Source organism: Struthio camelus, chromosome 14 (genome assembly GCF_040807025.1).
Source record: "Struthio camelus isolate bStrCam1 chromosome 14, bStrCam1.hap1, whole genome shotgun sequence".
Lineage (NCBI taxonomy): Eukaryota > Metazoa > Chordata > Aves > Struthioniformes > Struthionidae > Struthio > Struthio camelus.
Genome location: NC_090955.1, coordinates 16356860 through 16377907, shown reverse-complemented (window position 1 = coordinate 16377907; position 21048 = coordinate 16356860). Strand labels below are relative to the sequence as shown.

Here is a 21048-nt window from a genome sequence, read left to right as displayed (position 1 = left end):
GACCCTCTGTTTTGCACTTCCTGATAGATTCTGCACAAGAACATAATGTAGCAATACATAATTAGTACGTTTTGTTCAGGATCAAATCCTGGACCTGGAGCACAGTACGAACACCCAGGAGTGGCTCTGCAGTTGACTTCACCCAACTGATCCTGGCATGGAGCTGTTTCGGGCTCTTAGGCAGTGTCTCAACTGACAAGTTAGCTTGAAAGGCAAGGCTACATATGACTTCGCATCCCTGCTTATATACTGGCTTCAAACCTCAAGTGACTTTGGCATAAGTCTGGAGTGAACAAGAAGGCTCTCCAAGGAGGGAACTTCATGGTCTGAAGCAGGTGACTCTCATTCGGGGTCCATTCAATAGAGCTGGAGGAGCTGCTCGACTCTGCAAACCTGACCCTCAAGCAGAGGCCAGCTCCCAAAGCCAGCACAAGCATGGCTTCATCCAGCTGATCCTGGCATGGAGCTGGCATGGAGAGATCAAGAGCCTTTTACAGTTTCCCCAAATCAACTGCCTTCCTCCTGTTTGGCCTTAGTGCAGAGCATTGGCGTTTTCTGCGTTCATCACAGACCACAGAGGCAGGAGCTGCCTTTGAAAGCAGGAAGTGATTAACTATAAAAATAGCATTAAAAAATGGGCGCTTCACCTGGAGTGGGACGAAGACTTACCTATTACAAGCACTGTCTGAATACACCAAGACAATTCTGTATAATTACAGCAGGTCTAGAAAGAAGAGGTACGCAATTGCTTCTCCATCCATAGTCTAATGACTCAAAGCTAGGTAGGCATAAGTAAAATACACAATAAATGTATATGTAGCTGTAGTTAAAAGTGAAACTTAATATCCTATGTTAGTACATAGTACTCTCTTACCAAGAAAACTAATTTATAGGTAAAGAAACAGAGCTTAAAACTACGAGACCGTGTGTTTTCAAATAACCTAACTAAAATGCATACTTACTTACCTTTTATTCTCCTGCTGTGTGTGCACTGAGCTGGTCCGGGGAGTTCTATGAGGTAAGAAATTCCTGTTCAACAAAAGTTCCTTTTCTAAAAAAAGTGAACATAATGGAAAAGGGGAACCACTTACCAGGCAGCTGAAAAAGGAGCTGACTGTGCAGAGAATTTCACACCTTATGGCTTTTGGTCAGTAAAGTACATAAACAAAATGTAATTTTCTATGCAATTACAGAGGGTCACACAAAAATATTATGTTTTAGAAACCCACTCAAAAGCATATTGCTGTCTAAGAGCCCAATCCGGAAAATGGTTACTCACTTTAGTAAAGTTGCTTGTAAGCATTTCTGGGAGTGTGGCCTAGGAGACATTTTCCTTTTTATGCTTTCTTAAACAGTTTATGTGATAGTAACAACAGGAAGATAAATTACTTTGAATGGTAGCAATTAGAGAAATAAGGAGTGTGATAGATTTACCATGTGGAAAGCATCTCTCACACGTTTTCTTACAGTCATTAAACCTGGTTTGAATAACACAACACTAATTTCAGAAAGAAACAAAGTTTATTTGATGAATATAAACAAGCTGATCAACACTAAATACTTCCCATACACGTGATAACAATGTTATGAACTCTAAATACCTTGGTACTTTACACTTCTACTAGACATTAAATTACAAATGACTGTCTACTACATGCCGACTGGTAATTTCTAGGAATTCCTTAGTTTCATATCAATGTCCTTAACCACATATCAATATTACAATCCAGAACATGCCACTCACTTCAAAAAGAATATTACAAGAAGCACTATCAAATGAAGACCTAAGATAAATAGGGAATACTGACCCATTGTTGCAGAACATCACATTCAAACATCACTCTACACAAAAAAAAAACATTGCAGATATAGTTTGTGTCAACACATCTGAGGTCTTTTCATAAACACTGTTTAAAAAGTAAATTGAAACCCACTTTCAAATGAAAGTCAATGTGCAGGTACGTGCATACTAGATACACAAAATTCATTAAATACAAAATTCATACTGTACATTTAAATGAAAGAAAGAATGTGTAGTACAAGACTGATCTCACATTAAAATAATATTCATTATCTTAAATGTTAACCAAAATTTGGTTTACTTCTTTATACTTAGAGGGGGAAAAAAAAACTACCAAACATCGCTCAAATAAAATATTCTCCCAACATCACAGTGTTTATTGTAAACCCCGAGATTCTATTTTAGTATATGAAAAGATTTTCTCCAAACATCATAGAGTATCACATGAAATGAAAGAAAAAAAAAGCAATGTTACACAAAATTTTCCTCATTAGGGGCTAAATTGTAGGCCCTGATAAAAGTTTAGATCAATACTCTTACCAACATGAGTGGAGCAAAAATGCCCCTAAAATAATATCTGTGACAAAATTGGCACATACATATAAATATCTAACTATACAGCTTTGTATCTGTGACCCTATTTTCCCCTAGTTTATTTCCTACTTCAAGTATTCAGTTGCAGAGTTAAGGTAGAGACCTGATTGTAAGAGACACAGACGATTGTCTCCTACTACGACAACAAATTTGTCATGAGAAACTAGTTTTGTTGTCTGAGTTTCCAAGTGCAACATTTGTCATATGTGCTAAATAAACTCCCAAGAGCTTTGCTGTTTCAAAAACAAAGATCTAAAACACCACTGATTGATAGTTAAAGGACAAACTTTTTAAACATGAATGAAATTTGGATTATCAATGCTATACTAATTCTATACATTTTATTCTATTTACTGAAGACAGTAGCATCCAGCAGGACTCCTGCTTGAATAAGTTGCTCTTTGATTGCACCAAGAATTATGGTACAAATACATAAAATATCATCTCTAGACAATCATTTTAAAGGGGTTACTATATGTATGGCTCATGTAGGATGATTAGGGTTAATTGCACCACAGTTTCAAAAAATACTTTTTCTAAATTCAGTGCAAGACTTTAGGAATATCCATTTAGATATTTTCTTTTTACAGCAGCAAAGAAAAACTACTAAGAATTAAGGCCACCCATGCTTAAATTTATTGTTTGTCCTTTAAAAATGCAGATATTCCATTCCCACTCACATCAGCACAGAAGTATTTCTTCCATGGACAAAAAGATGCCTCAATAAAACAGCCAAACATTTGCACGTTTGCCAGACTGACTGAAAATGTTCGTGGAGTCACAAGGATCCTCTCCTTGAGAAGCGATAGACATTTGACTATCAGTTATATTCTCTCACTGAATGTAATGACTTCACATTTCTATTTTTCCTTGCATGTGCTTTACTTTTATTTTACTAGATATATTTTGTGGATGCAAACAGCCTTTAATTGCTATTTGTTCATTGGTATTTTCTTCTTTATCATCTAAAATTCATTGGGATACATGATGAAGACTGTTTTTCAATACAGAAAACAATAACAAACAGTTCCTCATTTACAGGAGACCTAGTGCATATACTGTAGTCACAGCAATTTTATCTTTATTTTTTATTTTTTAATGAGTCCCAGTTTTTATCATTTAAAACCTGTATGTATTTGGATGGTAAAAGGTTGATACATCCTTGTGTATGTGTCCATATATATACATATGTATTTATATAATCCTCAAGCTTTTACCATCCAGCAATAGATACATCTTGTACATTATCTTATATTTATGATCAAATTAGATGTCCTATGCATTGTCAGAGACACACACCGTATTTTCTTAAAGCTAATCTTTGCCATCAGTTATTAGTACCAAAAATTGATTTCATTTCCAACCTGGCCCAGAGCTTAATACCGGTTAAACTATCAATGTTATTTTTTAATTATTATTTTATCAGTAGATATAAGAAAACAGAGGAGGGTAAAGGCTCGGTTTTAATTTTGGAAAAGCCCACATCTAACTGGGGGTAAGATTAGTGCCGACACCCTTATATAACATTTTACTAATACCTTTCTGATAATCTAGTGCAATAGAGGTGATCCTTTAGAATATACTAGGTAAAATCAGCAAATGCAGATACCACACCTAAAAGAATGTGAATTACCTATTAAAAATCAATATCAATTTACCCCAAATTAGTTAGAAAACCTGTTTAACTGAACTTCATTAAACAATAATACTCTAAAGAGATGGTTTCTTTGTGAAAACAGAATAACTTACAAGACCCACTAAAGGCAGAAATGAAGCTTTTGTAATTTCCGCTTCAGTCTCCTTCATTATTTTCCAAAGTACCTAATTTCATGATAGACTACAAGAAATAAGGGAGAAGATGCCAATTAATGCAACATTTCATTAGATATCAACCTCAGCATTCCTTTTCTGCATCTGTGATCTTCTCCGGGATATCATGGTCACGTTTGGAGATCCAATGCAATAGATTATCGTTGTAACACTCCAGTGATGCATTTTTTTCTTCCTCTTTCGCTAGCTCCTCTGACAACTGTAACAAGAGAACAAAATATTCCAGTTAATAAAATGTTTGAAGCATACCAGCAATCCTAGTTCTCATCTAGCCAAGTTTCTCACAGACATCAATGGATATTTTGTTGTTTTAGGGACTAAGGGTTAAGTATGGCCTTAAATTGGACTTGAACCTGCCTTGTTATGTTTATACGGTGGCAATTCGTTTTACAGCTGATTTGTATGGCAAGGTCCCCTGAAATCAGAAAGATTTAAAATTCCAAAGATGTGAAATTCTATTGTGTTTTTGATTCTGTAAATGATGAGTTTTCTGATCTTATCTACATGCACAGTAGCTTTGAAGTGTAAATAGTATTAATAAAACTATTTTTTTTTATTGGAAACCAAAGAATCTCCAATTTATTTCCATTAAGTTCCATGGCAGGTGGGAATACGTAGCACCTCTAGCAACCCTCCAGAGCTGAAGATACTGAAAGCAACGTTTTATTGTTGTATTTTAAGAAAAGTCTGCTTTAATTTACAAGATAGTAGAGAAAGGCTTTACAAGAACCTCAGATTTATAAAAGTTAAAATCTCTTATGAGTATTTCAGCCATGCAATCACTTATCGATGACTGTTGTTCTTACTGGCTTAGCTAGTACTGCCGAAACCCAGGGAACTACTAAAAGCAAGCGTGGGAGCCGGACTTAGCCAGTGGAAAGATCCTTATTGATTTCCTTGGGCTTTGGATGTGGCTCTGTCTGACTGCGAGAGACTGCAGAGAGAGCGCTCAATGATTTTTATTGTAACGCTACTTCTGTTGCAATCAAATGGCACCGTATTCTTGAAGAGAACGCAGTGAATTAGTCTTATTCAGTATACGTTTATCAGATGAGTGGGAGGAAGTGAATGATTCCTTCACAGGGCAGTTGTTCATTTATCTACTGACTTTGTTTCTAGGAAAACGGAAATGCATTATGTAGGGGACTCTCCAGTATGGACACATTATTGTAACCTAAGGAGTTCCCAAAACATCCAGTTGTATTCAAAAAATGTGTAACCATAGAATTTTTACACTTTTGCATACAGCTGAAAAAATACGTTTTGGAAACAGAACTATTTGACTAAAATGCCTCTTTAAACTCTAAAAGCTAATATTTGTCAGAGTAATTACGCTGTGAGTAAAGAGCAACACTTCATAAAATGTAGACAGATAACTTGCAAATCATTTTAAATCCACATTTTCAAGTTCACGTCTGTGTGGCAACTACATATAACAGTTTATATAACATAAACTTAGATTAATATTTTTACTTTTCCAATAGGAGGTTGATACAATTCTTCTGGATAAAACACTTAGGGACTAACCCACAGCCCACTGAAACGTGGAAAGGCTCCCATTGATTTTAACGGGCTTTGGATCTGGCCCTTGAATGGAGAAAAAAATGACTTCTGCAGAGCTGGAAAGCCAGGGAGTTCCTAAAGTAGATCATGTTACTAGTTCTGGCACATAAAATCTTTGCAAACTTTTTATGAAAACTTTAAGTCAGAGCATGCATTACGTTTCGTGAACTGTGCATAGCTCCCATTCCTTTGTGTACTGAGTATTTCTTAATCATCATTCAGAGAGATATACAGGCATAGGAAGCACCCATATAAATTAACGAGGAGAGTACATTCCAGAAACCTTAGCACAAAAATGTCTATATTTTTTAACGGGTTCGCTAAATCATAATCACAGCAAATCTTCAATATACTTGATATTTTACAAGCTGAAGTTCCTTTGCAATTAACACTCCTTTGCGCTCTTAAAAATAAGAACCCAGACTAAAGAGTCCAATCTGAGAAACAGCAACAAATATAATCTCTCTCAGGCTTGCTCCCCAACTTTTCATTGGGGTTTTTAGCACAGAATGAGCCTCCTGAATAAACCCCACCACCTAATCAACCCACACATTCATCAGGAAACCATATATGTATTGGAAGTGTAACAAAAACTTGTTCACCACAGGTAGGAAATGCAAAATATTTCTCAAGTAAGTCAAATAAATATATAAAAGGATATTGCTGTCAAATACCAACTGAGGCTGAGTAAATTAAATTTATATTTATTTCTTCAATGCTGTACTTGGTATAGGTCACTGAACCTCTAAAACAGAAATAAAATTTGGTAACATACACTGGGCATGATATTCAGCAGTGCTCCAGCTGAAATTAATGTCTTATGAGTTTGGCACCTCTGACAGTCCATTAGATACCAGTCAATGAAAACAGCAGAAGGATGTGAAGATATAAAAGTGTAGTAGCCCACAAATATTTGTTCAGATTGTTTTTCCTTTGGATAAAGACACCTGCCTGATTACTACTTTTTACCTCCAATCCTTTCCTCTCAGCAGTGATTTGCAGAAACAAGCTGGGAGAGAGTGGATAAACACAAAGGGGTTAAAGGGGAAACTGTTTAATAACAGTAGTAAAATGCAGGCTATTTTTGACATCTGGGTTAATGTCCATTATGCTCCATATGCTTTCCAAATGTTTGCGACAAGCACCCAGATACAAAAACAGATACCCATTCACATAGGTCTAAATTGCCCTCTCCTAACCTGTTACACATGGTACCTACATAAAAGGCCAACAACTGATATGGTAATTAGTGAGGCAGAAAGACGGGGAATAGCCAGTTTATTGTAAGCAACTGGTATCTGACCAAACGCTAGGAGAGGAGGATACCATTAACGAAAATCTGTTAGGGCTATTTCTGCCCTAAGGATTAGGGTGTTTCCTTAATCTATGACAAGACATCTGCATCATAATGTGACATCTTTAAAAAAGCTGTCAGAACAAATTCCTCAGTTTCCTTCTTCAGAATACTGACAAATTGTGCAGAATTATTTCATTTTCTGGAAATAAAAAGTAGTAATTCTAAAATAGCGTTAGAATGACTTATGAACTCTTTCTCATGTGACTTCCTGGCTCTTGCAGCAACAAAATCTAAATGACGTGAAGAAAACAAAAAATGCATTCTTAATTTTTATTTCTCTCTGTCCAAAATCATGAAAAAATGACAGGATTAAGACAAAGCCCTGGCATGGTACTGTTCTGAATTCTGTCTCTGCCACTAGCTCATCGTGTGCCCAAAGAGAAAGTCACATCACTTTTCTGTGCCTAACTTGCCCTTCGCTATAGCAGGTATAACATCAGGCTCTTCACAGGAATTTGCAAGGCTTAATGTTGGTAATGTGCCTTACTAGTCTTGGATGAGTGCTAAGTATTATTATTTTCCAGTTCCTGCATTTGATTAAAACTGAAATAACACAGTAAAAATTAAATTAATATATTAAGTTACAAGTAAAGAGCAAGCATGTGGTTTGTGCAGCTACTTGTAATACTTTTAATATGAACATGTATTACAGCCTAGGTGATTCCCAAGGTCTGTAATGACATGTACCATGTGGGCATAACTTAACTGCAGAATCCCCCCAGATGTTAGATTCAGCCAAAAATCTGCTCGTGGCTTCTGGGCAAGCCGAGAGCTCGGGCCGGTGGGAACAGTGCGGGCTGCTTTTTCCTGGCCTCGGAAGTGCCGTTGCAACCATGATCAGAGGGCAGAAATTTGCGGCTCAGCACAAGAAACAAGATTAGGTAGCGTACATCTAAGGGAGCGCTCGCCACTGTGCAGTGCCCTTAACAGAAGATATTAATGTGGCAGGATATCTACAATCCACACTTCTCTGTCATTATAAGCCCACCAATAAATACTGCTCTTGCTCCTTCCGCCTGGCTTATTTCTCACTAAAAGATGATTTTGAATGAAAAAAACTGCTCTCCGTTACTACAGCATATATCCCGTTAAAGCCTGCTCTATTGACGTAAAGGTCTTTATCAAGGAGGGCCAGGAAGAAAAACAATTAAGACGTAAAGCTGTATCCAGCCTAAGTAGAAAACTTTCAATACCGAGATGCCAAAGACACCTAAGACACTTGTTGAGCTGAGTGAAAAGGTAAAATCCAGTTTAAATTTATAGCATTCCTTCAGTGTCCCTCTAGGAGTTTGGCGTTTTGCCAGTGTTCCTTGTTAAAAATTTGTTAAACGTGTTTGGCATTAATGCAAACACAAAGTGCTCATTTGTTACAAATTCTATTGGAATGCATTCATTTAAGGCAATGAAGTAGTTACCAGAAAAGAAAAAAATGTTCATTAAGTACATTTTAAAAATACAATGATGTATGCGGTGCATAACTATGGCGCCCCAGTGGCTATATAAATATCTGACAGAATAACCACAACTTGTGTTTGGTTTGAAATTGGAATCTTTTAAACATAACCGATAGAACAAAACCTGGTTTTGTTTGTTGTCAAAACTGATGTTAGTCTTTCTTGTTTAGAACTAGTTAAAATAACCAAAGTTTTGGCATACAATTTCTTACATCTCAAATCAATAAAGCACACAGGTTAAAGTCACGCTAAAGGAAGTTTCTTGCTTCAAATGGTAAGTGCAGCACTGAGTATTATCTGGAGAACCCTGAACACAGAAGGTAAACACCGTGCCTGGGGGAGAACAAATTTCAGTCATTCTTAAAAATCCACTTCAGGAAATGTTACCTGGGAGATCTGCAATTGTCTGACCACGTTCGGTTCTGCCTAGGCAAAGAGTGTCCTGCTCTAGTCATACGGCACTAATAGTTCAGAAAATAAAAAGCTCAAGCCTAGTTTACAAAATCCTAATAACAAATCTCTTTCCACAATAACATGAAAAATCCCTGATGATGATAATTCTTTATTCTAAAAAATCAATCCGTGCAGTTATAAAATATCTTCTTAGCTATATTGTTAAAGCAGAACCATTTTTCTTTTTACTTTATGATGATTTATGAGTCACTTAGCCTAAATCTTAAAAATGGTAAATATAGGAGCAAAAAAACTTTTTAAAACCCAGAAACTGCATGATTTAATTAAATATTGAAAGATCCACACGAAACATCAGTATAAACAATTATTTATAAAGACAAAATGAACTTTGTTCCAATTCTGGCAAAGAAATTATTAATCCCATTTGTTGTCATTTACGTTTTAAATTCATTATACAGTACACTTCAGAAGGATCTGCGGCTGGGGGTAGAATGCCTGCATGACTGTGATGAACTTTCCATATTGCTGCAATGTCAGAACTGTTAATCTGAGTTAGGGATAAAAGCAGATACCATTGGGATGAATAAAATCAAATGGATCCAAGCCCTCTAGGGAGTGAGAGCCCTTGAAAACTACTGTACAATTATGTGATAGAATTAGACGAAGTTTGTGAACCTTGAGACTATTTGGACAAGGATGCCTTCTCTACTGGGAATGTTTATAAATCAAAAATAGACAAGGGGTATATGAGTTGAAACACAGATTTGTCTCTAAATTTGCATTTTCTTTTCATAAAACAAGTCTAGTCCAAATCAAAGCTCTCCAGAAATATGAGAAAACTTAGCACATATTCTTCAATCTGTCACTTGCACACTGAATTAAAAACAGGGTTATGGGAGCTTTTAAGAAGGGTTTCAAACTAGTACTCTTAGATGGTCTGAGCATATTGAAGATGATGGAAAAATTTCCATGGACTTCAGCAGACCCGCGACCCGGCTCCCAGGGGCAACAGTGACTCAGCAGTGCTAGGGCATGTTGTTCTGTGTCAAGACATTTATGACTTCGTTCAGATGCAGCATGTGAGTCCATTAAGACTTTTTTAAAATGTAAATCAATAAGTGATAAATAAAGACGAGTTCTTGGGTAAAGTGGCTCAAACAAGGAGAGTTCCCAACATGATCCTAAAAACTGTCAATAGCTGAGATTACTTAATGAAAGCTGAAGGAGCCTTTTTCATCCTTGCTGATGTGGAATGCCATTTATTCTCATGCTAGGGACTAATTAGGGGCCTTTTTTGAAGATCAAGGTTTTGCGATCTCTGCTGCTTAATAACATGGTTTGCCTGTCTGCCACCTGGGACAAGGCAAGGCACTCTCGCTCACTCCGAACAGCAGGCACTGCCTTAGGCCATTGCAAGTGCGGGCAGGAAACTGATCCTGCATTTGCAGCCGTTTAACCCCTTCCCTGCTGGCCTTCACAAGCCCAGCCACAGTCCTGAACAGGCAGTGACCGAGCTGATGGGAATAACATGTATTTAGTATAATAAAAAGCTATAGGGCTGGGAATCTGGCATTAAAGGCAAAATTGATATGCTGGCACAGTGATGCAGAGGGCACCAGAAATCACGTTCTACTTCTAGCCTGGCCCGAACACATGCAGCAGTGTTTGCTGCAAAGCCATGCACCTCTTGCTGCGGTTCGAACGGAGAGACAGGTCACGTTTCTGGTGGCTGGGAAAAGAAGTGGTTAAATAAAAGCTGTGTCAAGCCCCCAATCTAATAAGTCATCTTATTAGGAAGTTGTGATGCCCTGTTTGCCCTAGCCTGTGGCTTGTCTGCTCCACTGAAAGGTCTCCTGCTGGGACCTTTGTGGCATTATATGAGGTAGAGAAGGCTGCTGCAATATATAAGCCTCGGTTTCGAGCAGCCAAAACAGCAGGAGAACTAAGCTGCAAAGAATTAAACATGTAACAACTTTGTAAAAGCACAGACAGTGATTGAGGTTGGCCCTTTTGCTGTTGACACATTCTGGCCCCTGTAGGTTGTGGTCACTAAGCCCATTAGAGTTGCAGTGTGGCAACATCTAGTTCAGCAAGTTCAATGTGTTTCTGTTTTATTTCTAAATACTGGACGCAAGCTGGCAGTGATAGGAGAGCGGAATATGGCACCAGAAATATGTCATAAACACAGTCGTCATTGTCAGGGACGTGAAATTACTTTTCAAACTATTTATTTTTGGCAGATGGAGGTTGGGTGTATTTTTGCATTTTGTTAACCGAAACTTAATTGCAACTTGCTGCATGTTTTGTTTAATTTTTTTTTAAAAAGGAAATCCCGAGATGCTGTTTTCTTTTAAGAGAGAAAAATTTCACTGTATAGAGAAATGTTTGTTGCCAGAAATTCACTGAGAAATGAAAACAGAGAAAACAAACCCACTAAAATCTCAGCTGGTGCTGAGCTTCCTCTCATGAGCATCCACTTAATTAAATCAATGCTCATCACTGGTCTGTTTTTTTCATTTTTTAAGATAAAGTATATATTTAATTCAGATTTAAAAATCAAACAGTGAAACAGTCAGTGAAGATGAACCAAATTAATGGAAGAAGATATAAATGATGTAACTGAGGGCTGCATTTAAAATTTAAACCCTGGACAGAATAAGTTAACTTACATCTGTAATATAAGCCCCAAATTTCACAGCATATCCCTTCCTACCTCCCAAAGGATTGCATTTTCTCAGGGAACGGTGCAAGATTTCTATCGTACTTTAGGGAGTTCAGGAGTTCCTGAGATCTGAAGGCTGTTTGCCTTTCAAAAATGCACTGTGGTCCCCATGTCTGTAAATTGCCGCAGTTCCATCACTGCCAGGAGTAACCAGTCTCTAGATTTGGAGTAACTGATGGGTCAGTCAAACACTTGCGCAACCAAAAGATTTTCTTCCAAGCCTGCTACATGCTGCGGCTGCCCCCTGCTCTGCCAATCTGAGCTAAAGCTTTGCTCCGTCTGGCAAGTTAAATGGGAGCAGCATGATAGCAAGTGGTAGCGCGGCTGAATGAGAGAAGTGGCTGGTGCAGCCTTTTCTTCTTTCTGCCCACAAACGTTTCACCTGGTGGCCTCCCCTGTCCCTTCATAGGTGAGGCGACAGGATTTGCACTTAACAAATGCAGTTGCCCTTCTCTCGATAGATGCACTTAGCGGCTGCTGGCTGTGCAGCTCAGCAACTTCTGACTTCTTAGTCCATAGAAATAACCGGCCACTCCTTTTGGAGGGACAAAAAATGATGTCAAAAGCAAAGCACATTCTTTCCTTGGCCACCAGTGACGAAGGAATGTTTCTTTTCTGTTCAAGGAAGTTTGCCTGAGCCAAGCAAGGTCATAGCTGTGGCTTTTCTCTGGGTGAGGGGAATTTCTAGAATTTGCAGGACTTACTTTTTCTGTCATGTTTTCAGATTCACTGATAGTTTGTGACTAGAAGGAAATTCTTAAAATCTCATGCATATTTGCCCAGTTGTAAGGAGTATGACTTTGTTTTCACCTCATGCGCCCTATGAAAGCCAGTCAATATTTAATAGTTAAAAATTGGCTGGCTATTGTGCTTGGCTAACACTCATTTACTGTGGCTGTCACCACGCTCCATTGTTAGAAGCATATTGGTTTCTAGAAGTTGTTGTACTAGAGTAAATACTAATAAATGTGGTGGTTGTGGTGGGGAAGTTTAATCCAAAAACACGCTAGCCACTGAGTAGGAGCACAAGGGCAGTCCTCCCTTACCAGAGTGCCCAAGGACTAGAGAGTGCCAGGGAGGAAAAGCAGGGGTAAGAACTGAGCCCAGGTTTGAGGTACTTCATGTGTGGGCTTATTTCTTCCCCTAGGGAAGGACCAGATTCTTGGCTAGAGAGGACAAGTCTTCTTGGAAGCGTTGGGCAGAGCATGGTGTCCTTAGGGCAGATGACTCCAGCAAATTGGCAGAAGTTTGCTGGGATTATCTTCTTCTTAACCAAATAATAATAAAAAGATTAATAAAGCTGCATCTAATGGCCTGCATCTGCTCTTCTGATCACATTAGTTTGCTTATCTCTTAAAGCTGAGAATAAACTCATGAGCTTCAGAGCCTTGCTATGAGGATCTGAATATTTGTACCAACAACTATGTCCCTATCTGCACTCCATAATTTAGTTAAACTATTGATGTGCTGTTTTATTAGTTTATTCTGCTTGTTAATAGCTCTGCACTCTTTAAAGTTATATTATTGGTATATTTAAATACTATTTGTTCCATGGGCCACACTGTGAGGGTATGTCTATTGTATTACTAACAACATAAAAGAAATCAAAAGGCCAAAGGATAATTCAGAGTTTAGTGTATAGCTAAAGCCTGTTTTGCAATTAACAAGATATACTTTCATCATCTTCTACTCTAAATGATGCTAAATATATTTTATTTCACGTGGTTCACCATATGAACCTACTAATAAAGGTGAAGTGTGATATCTACAGTTGCATCTTTTAAGGTCAAGAAGAAGGAGATGCAGTTAAGAAAAATGTTAGGAGGTTTGCTCTATTTGAAGCAAGACCACTTAAAACTCCTAGAACTGCTAGAGCATTACAATGACTGTGTGTGGCAGTGTGAACATGACCATACATGCTCAGCAGCTACTTATTTTTTAAATACCCATCCAAACAACGTGCAGCATTTTGAAATCTAGCTTGTGTGGTCTAATTATGCAATAATTTTTATACTTTAGGCCCCAATATTATGAGCTTCTCAACAATTATCGGTCTGCCCACGCATTTCTCAGTACATGATAGGAAAGACTTAGGGACCAGTTCTAGTAAGCATATAAGCATATGTTTTAATTTTTACTCTAAGTGAGACTTAAAACATGCACGGAAGATTAAAAGCGTGCTGAAGAGTCTGTGCTGAAAAGGGCCTTACAGGCTATCCTTTTACTAAGGGCATGCATATAATATGCCATGCAGACAGATGACCCACAGTTTTCAACATACCAATAACAAACAGTGTTGCACAAAAGAAAATAATAAATAGTAATAAGCAATTTGTTTAAGCAAAATCTTGCTCCCACCTGTCTCCAAACACCATCCATTTATGAACTTTAAAGCAAGTGAGTATGTAAGACTTTGCAAGATCAGTGGCTCAGATCGCAAGATTTCCAAAGGAGATACTCACACCTTCCATACAACACAGGTAAACATACACAATTAAAAATATGAACTTCAACATTAAATCCTATGAAACAGCAAGGGTCACAATTTCTACCTGACATTTTTTGCAAATTATATGTACTGCAATTAAACTAACAACTGTATTTATCAATACAAGACTAGTCAAACTATGGACATGAAGAAAAAATCACTGCATCGCATCATTAATCAAAACAACTACACTGATTAGTATTTCTTCTAGAGTACATCTTTCCCCCCGCCGTGCACATTTTCTTCCAATCTCAATCTTCCATTCCAGTTGTTCACAGTCCTTCTCTATTTTTTCTACCTCTTTTTCCTGTTTGCTTCAGCTCTATTTCTCCCTCGCTCCCTTTTTATTCCATTCTCTGCAGTACTGCTTTTACCACTCTGCCAGTCTCCACTGCCAGCCTCTGACCAACTCATTGAATGCTGGTATTGGAATATAGCTGGTAACTATGTATTATCATCACTACCTACTTTACCTGCATATTGCAGTTCTGTTGGTTGGAATGAGAAGAATCAGTCTCAAAAGCATCTTTGAGGTAAATAGTTTGCTAATTAAGAACAACAAAACACAACTAGAAGAAACTCTAGTTGCACAGGCATAAATGTGCCAAACCCAGTGAAGAAAAAGTAAAGCCCAGAACGGAACTTAACCTACAGAAACAACCACCTGTGAAGTAATAATAATGATAACAGTCCAAACTTTGTTTGGTACGCCATTAATTTCAGAGGGGGTAACAACAGAACTTGTTCTTAAAAAAAATCTTTTCCATTGAAACAAATACATTACAAGAAAGACAAGAAACTTTCAGGTCTGTCTTCAAGAAACATTGCTCTCACAGTCTCTAATTCAAGAAGGGAAAAACCAAAGTTAAGAACGCATCCTAATCTCGCATTAAACATTATAAAAAGGAATGGACTCATCCAGCTCATTTAATTCTAATCTTGAGGATTGATTTTTTTCTCATATTTGCGTGCCTTGCCTCATTTTCTACCTGAATTTAAAGATACAGTACAAGTCACCAGTGCTATGCATACCTTTACATTTATATTTATACACTTTCGATATGATATGCAGTAGCCTGCACTGTATAAAGAACATGAGAGCTGGATACAAAAATGTGGAAATTCAATACAAACATGGTTGGACCGTGCAATTCATATTTGAATACAGCTTAGTGTATAACAAAGGCTAGAATACAAGATGTGAGGATTAAGTTAAGGGAAGTAGTTTCACTGGATTTTTGGATGAGAAAACTTTGTTGTTCCAAACACTTGCACAGCTCAAACCAAAACCAACGCCAAAGCAACCTGTGCTTTTGAACAAGTCATTTTTTGTAGTGAATACCCTGACTGTAATTGATCAGTTGCTTTAGCAACTAAGGAATTGATTGAGTCAGGAACAGCTTTTTAATAGAGCTCAACAATTATAAGTCACATTAAAAGTCATGTAAAAAACACCCCAGCAATTTTCTCATGTAAGTCACTGAAACACAACTGTAGGAGATAAAAAGGGAGGAGGATCACCAATCTCTCTCTCTCTCTCTCTCTGCAGGATCTTTTTTCCAACAGAATGTTTTGGGATCTTTATTTTAATTTCATTAAATCAAATTTTATTTTAAATCCACCAAGTCATGTTTCTTCCAGCACAGGGCATTGTCACAGTAATGAACACAAACTGTTTTGTGGGTTGACAGAAAATGCAACTTCCTCCAGTAGCAATTTCTAAGTTAGCTCTCTCCCAAAGCTTGAAGTGTGGGACAGGAGCAAATCACACCTTCTACTACCCATCAGCACGGCACACGTGCAGAGAGAAAAAGGGCATGTCCTGTTCAGACTGGCCTTTCCCCTCTGGCCGATGTATCCTGGAGGCTCCCCGCAACCAGCAGTGCAGGGGCTCCCGCCTGAACCTCAAACATTGCATTTCATAGCCATCGATAGACCAACATCATCCACAAACCATTTAGAACTGTTTTAATCTCATTTTTACTTGTTGTCTTACGATAAACGAGTAAGTAGTTCCTTACATTATATCTAGAATCCACTGCCTGCTCATTTCACCAAGTGCCCATATTGTGGAAACAGGTATCTATCATTTCATAGTCACATCCTCCAGACCAATCGTAATTTTAGAGATCTCTCATATCGCTACCTCTTTTTTCAAGCTGAATTACAGTTATATTGTAATAGTCTCTCTTCATGTAGAAACAATTCTAAATGTCTATTATCTTCATCATCCTTTTTCCTACCTTTTCTTGTACTCTCTATTCTTTTTCAAAGGCTTATCAGAAATGTACGCAGCGGTGAAGATGTGGGCACACCTTTTATCGGTACAGGTGCAAAACGCTTCTTTCTGTTTAGATATCTATTTCTTTCCCAATAATTTCTAACAGTCTGTTTGCCTTTTTGACAACTGCTGCAAATAAAGCTAAGTTTTTGGAGAACTCTGCTCAATGACTGCAACATCTTCCGACGAGTAACGGCTAATTTACAACCTGACATTTGGAATGTAGTGTTAGGGTTGCTTTTCTCCCATGTGCTTCATTTTACGTTTATCTAAATGAAATTTCATCTGCTTTTCCACTGCCCGGTCCCTCAGTACCGTCACTAAGTCCCTGAAACCCAGATCTAGAATTTTCAGAATTCCTTCAATCCTGTGGAGGAACAAAATAGATTTCAAAACCATTTAATGGGAAATTCCCATGAAATATATCTGGTTTCTCAAAAGAATGAGTTGCAACCTGGAGGGCAGCTGGGACTGAGGGAAGGCAACAGACATATTTCTGTTCGGTGCATAATTCAACAATGTGCCAATCCATGCTTGTGGAATCCTTTTATGTGCTGGTGCTGCTGGCTGACACAATGTCAGCGTTTTGCAGTATTATGCCATTATCAGCCTGTACTGGGATCCTTTAAAACAACTGAAAAAAGGGCTCTTTCTGCATATTTATGCCATCCTGCTCTGAGCGCTTCCTGTTGGCCCCAGTAAATCTCTTTGCTAAATTTCAATCGACTTTCGCGGTGTTCCAGCTGTTAGATAAACTTTCAAGGATATTTTTGTGACAGGTACAAACCGAGGCAGGAAATCTCCAGAAGAAATCCTACATTAATTATATGTCAACATTCGAGCCACAAGAAGGAGCAATTGTCATAAATTTTTGAAAGTTGGAATACAATTTTAGTTGTAAATGCAAAGAAGTTCACTGACTCAGTTGTGAGTCAATGCCAATAAAATAATATATTTTACATTCTTTAACTTTGGCTAAACACAGAAGGGAAGAAGCTAAGATTTTATTTACTGAAGTGTTTAGTTAAATCATATAAAAAGATTACAGGCATGAACCAATAACAAGTTGTGAATTTACAAAATAAAATTCAGTATTGCCTAATCTTATCTTACCTTTTTTGAAATCACATACAAAGTATAAACTAATTTTGTGCTAAATTAAAACATCTTCACCATCTGAAAAGCTGATAACCTGAACATCTGATAATGATGCCAACAAAATCTCTCTGCAACACCACACAACATGCAGTCTATCAATCTCCTGCTGTACACACACACTGTGCATTACTTTGCTGTATGAACGTTACTAATATCTGGGTAAGCAAGAGGCTGGGAAGGCAACAAGAGAGAAAGTGTTGAAACAACAGTGGTCCACAGAGGGTTGCCTGTGCTACTCCAGTGTTAGTGTTGCTACAGATTTCTTGACAGCTTTTCCAGTTTGTATGTGACATGTCCTTGCAATAACTCTGAACACTGACACCTATGCAGTTTTGAGTGCTCGGCAGACAGCACAGCCTGTGAGGGTGGGAGAAATATTCCCTGCCCTGCTCCCCCAATATTCAAAACATTTTTATGGGAACGCTGCAGAGCACAGTAACGCGAACCGGGTTCCTGCCCCCCGGTAGTGTCGCGAGCGGCTGTGCAGCCGTCCTCCCGCGCCTGTCAGCTGCGCTCAGCTGGATGCAGCGCTGCAATCCACTGCCAGCTGAGCGCAGCTGAAAAAGCCAACCACCATGTGTCCAGGCAGGTACCTGTGCAGCAGCCCGTGCCCTGCCCTGCCCTGGCCAGGGGTGCTTCCCAAGTCAGACTGCCTCAAGACAAAAGGAAGAGTTCGCAGTTACCTTTTGTCTTGGGACAAAGAATAATGTGTTGGGGGTTGGAGGGAGAAGGAGAAGATACATTAAACATTGCAAGTCTGATTTCTAGACACAGCTTCTAGATAGCTCTGGGGCACATGTGGAAGCTCCTTGTGGTCTTCATCCTGGCCCCAGGTCTGCAACAAACACTGGCACACACCAGATCAGCACAGGAGCACGCTCACCCCTACAGCAGGGATGCAGAGCTCAGGAGGCCACGTAGATCTGCCACGTACAGATCTAGAGGTGACAAACCATACTGGCCACAACCATTATTCCTGTCCTTGGCAGAGCTCTGCACCATGAGTAGCTGCCTACATAGACTGCTGGCCACTGCTCCGGTAAGAGAAGACCAAGCAAGGAGATAACGGCTGTCTTTCTTACGCAGCACGAATGCAACGGGAGCAAGCCAAAGAATCTGCTTTACAGCAAGAAGTGCACTCAAGAGTGAGAGAAAGACACTTTAGATTATTGATAGGAAAGACTAGAAAAGACCCATCTTACACAGTGGCCATGAGGCAATGGCTGAGTATTCAGTTTCTATTCATCATTGTATCCTTGGATAAAATAAAGGGAACATCCCTGCCCTTTACTGAGGGTTTTGATTTCACAGATGAAAAACACTAAGTGGATCTGTTCAAAGCCCCAGGAAGATGGAGCCTTTCAAATTCCTGCACTGAAGCTGTGTCAGGATAGTCACAGGTAGCTAACACACAGATACCTATACGCAAGTTGACCTTGGACCACAGCATAGATATTAATGCAACAGAAGTCCTGCAAGGCAACAGCAGGAACATACCGCACTTACTTGATCACCTTGGTTCGGTGTCTCCGAAATACGGTGGCTAAATAACTGTTTATGTCACCCTAGGAGAAAAGGAATGTATGATATAGCTATACAACCACCTGGACTTTTATGTATAAAAAGTGTTTTCACTACTTACAGAAAGCCAGACATGTAAATTACGCTACCTTTACCAAGGAAAACTATGTGCCAAAGACCATGCCCAGGAGCAGGAGTCAGGAAGAATGGGGGTATGGTCATGCCAGTTTTTCAGTGTTTTCCTTTACAAGCCTGTTTTACTGCTGAGGTGGGGGAGACTAGTGTTATTGCTTCCTCAGAAACCCATTCTCACAGGATTTGACTACGGGTCATGAAAATCTTATAAGGTCAGACAATCTGGCAAGATTTTAACGAATTCAGGGTTTAACCATGTTCCCAAGATTTTGATTATGTCCACTTCTAAGCTGGAAAGTCATTTCCTTACAAATGCGTATCCCAGAATTAAATAAAACCAGATCTGGAGATCTGAATTTAATTCCCTTGAAGATATACACAAATTAGTTCTGAGAGACTTATCTAACTTTAACATTTCAACATGGACAGATAAAGCTGGCATTATCAGCAAAACTACATCTCTATATTTAGTATGGGAAAAAATAAATAGACTTAGCTTGTTTTCTTGGTGCTGAAGACTTACCATTTCGCAAGAACAAGGAGACCCAGAGCCACAGCATCCTATACCATTAGAGGTCCCCTCGAGGCTGGCTCTTAGCGTTAGAACGTTAGCAATCTGTATATTTATCAAAATGTGGACACTAGAGTGGCTTGAAGTAGTTTCACTTCCTCTTAAATGATAATAAATTGGCAGCGTGAGTGTTGACTGCCTGAAATGCAACTTCATTACTTCAGAGGTTAATGGAGCAACCTCTCTCTGTTGATCTTCCTGTCACCGTTGGCTACAAAAGACTCTCTGACACAGTGCAGTTTTCAGGGGAGGCACAAGTATAACAGAGATTAACCACATCAAAAAGAATACTGTCCTGCTTCATTATATTCTGCAAAGCTGGTGTGCAGCAAATTACAATGGCTAGCAGTGTGATCTGGCTTGTCTGAAAATAAAATTAGCATAAAAAGAGGTGATGAAGCCATATTACTGAGATAAATACCTTTCTATGTTAAAAAAAAAGGCAAAAGAAGAGAAAAAAATAAAAATGAGTGAGTAGAAACCAAACAAAAAGTGAATACTTTAATTATGATGTAAAGTATTAGGAGTTACTGACCTTGAGCTATTTTGCACAAATTCTATGGAATCCCTCTTTGTATTTCTTCAGGAAAGCTACACAGTGATTTAGTCAAACCGCTATTCTTTTGAAGGCTGAATTCATGCTTTTGCAGGAGATGAAGACTGACAGGAAAAGAGTAGGAGGTGGCCACTGAGATTCAAAGAGGATTACATTTAATGCTGGTTAAGTGAATAACCCACTGAATGAAAATGTATTCATTTAGGGAAATGTGCCTCTTCTTGTTATGTGTTACTGCCCTGAAATGCCTTCAAGGTGTGATAATGTTCAGTAATTCATAACTCCTGTTGATCACTAACAACACATGGAACGAACATATGGCACTCATAGTTTTGAACAGACAATATTGCCAAAGGAAGCAGGACATTTTGGGCATCCTATACAAAAATAACTGGAAGTCACTTCCAAGGAGAAGGAAGATTACTCCTGCTCTACAAGCAGCATCCACTTGGCCAAGAACACTAGCAGAAATTCACAAAATGCTTAGCTCACATACGAAGTTAGTTTTCTTTTTGTATGTTAAAAATACTACTTCTTATGGATGAAATAAATTTTCTTATCAGAAATGTTTAATTTTTTTCAATATTTTACTTTTCTCCAGTA

At 38.5% G+C, this 21048-nt stretch overlaps 1 protein-coding gene across 1 annotated transcript in view; it reads right to left on the bottom strand.

The window, feature by feature from the left end:
- Positions 1-1502: 1502 nt before the first annotated feature.
- Positions 1503-21048, bottom strand: part of ERC2 (ELKS/RAB6-interacting/CAST family member 2) — a 551724-nt gene continuing 532178 nt past the window's right edge. Inside the window, exon 22 of the mRNA XM_009688204.2 lies at positions 1503-4424. The gene's annotated coding sequence lies outside the window, so the exon portion shown is untranslated. The remainder of the gene's footprint in view (positions 4425-21048) is intronic.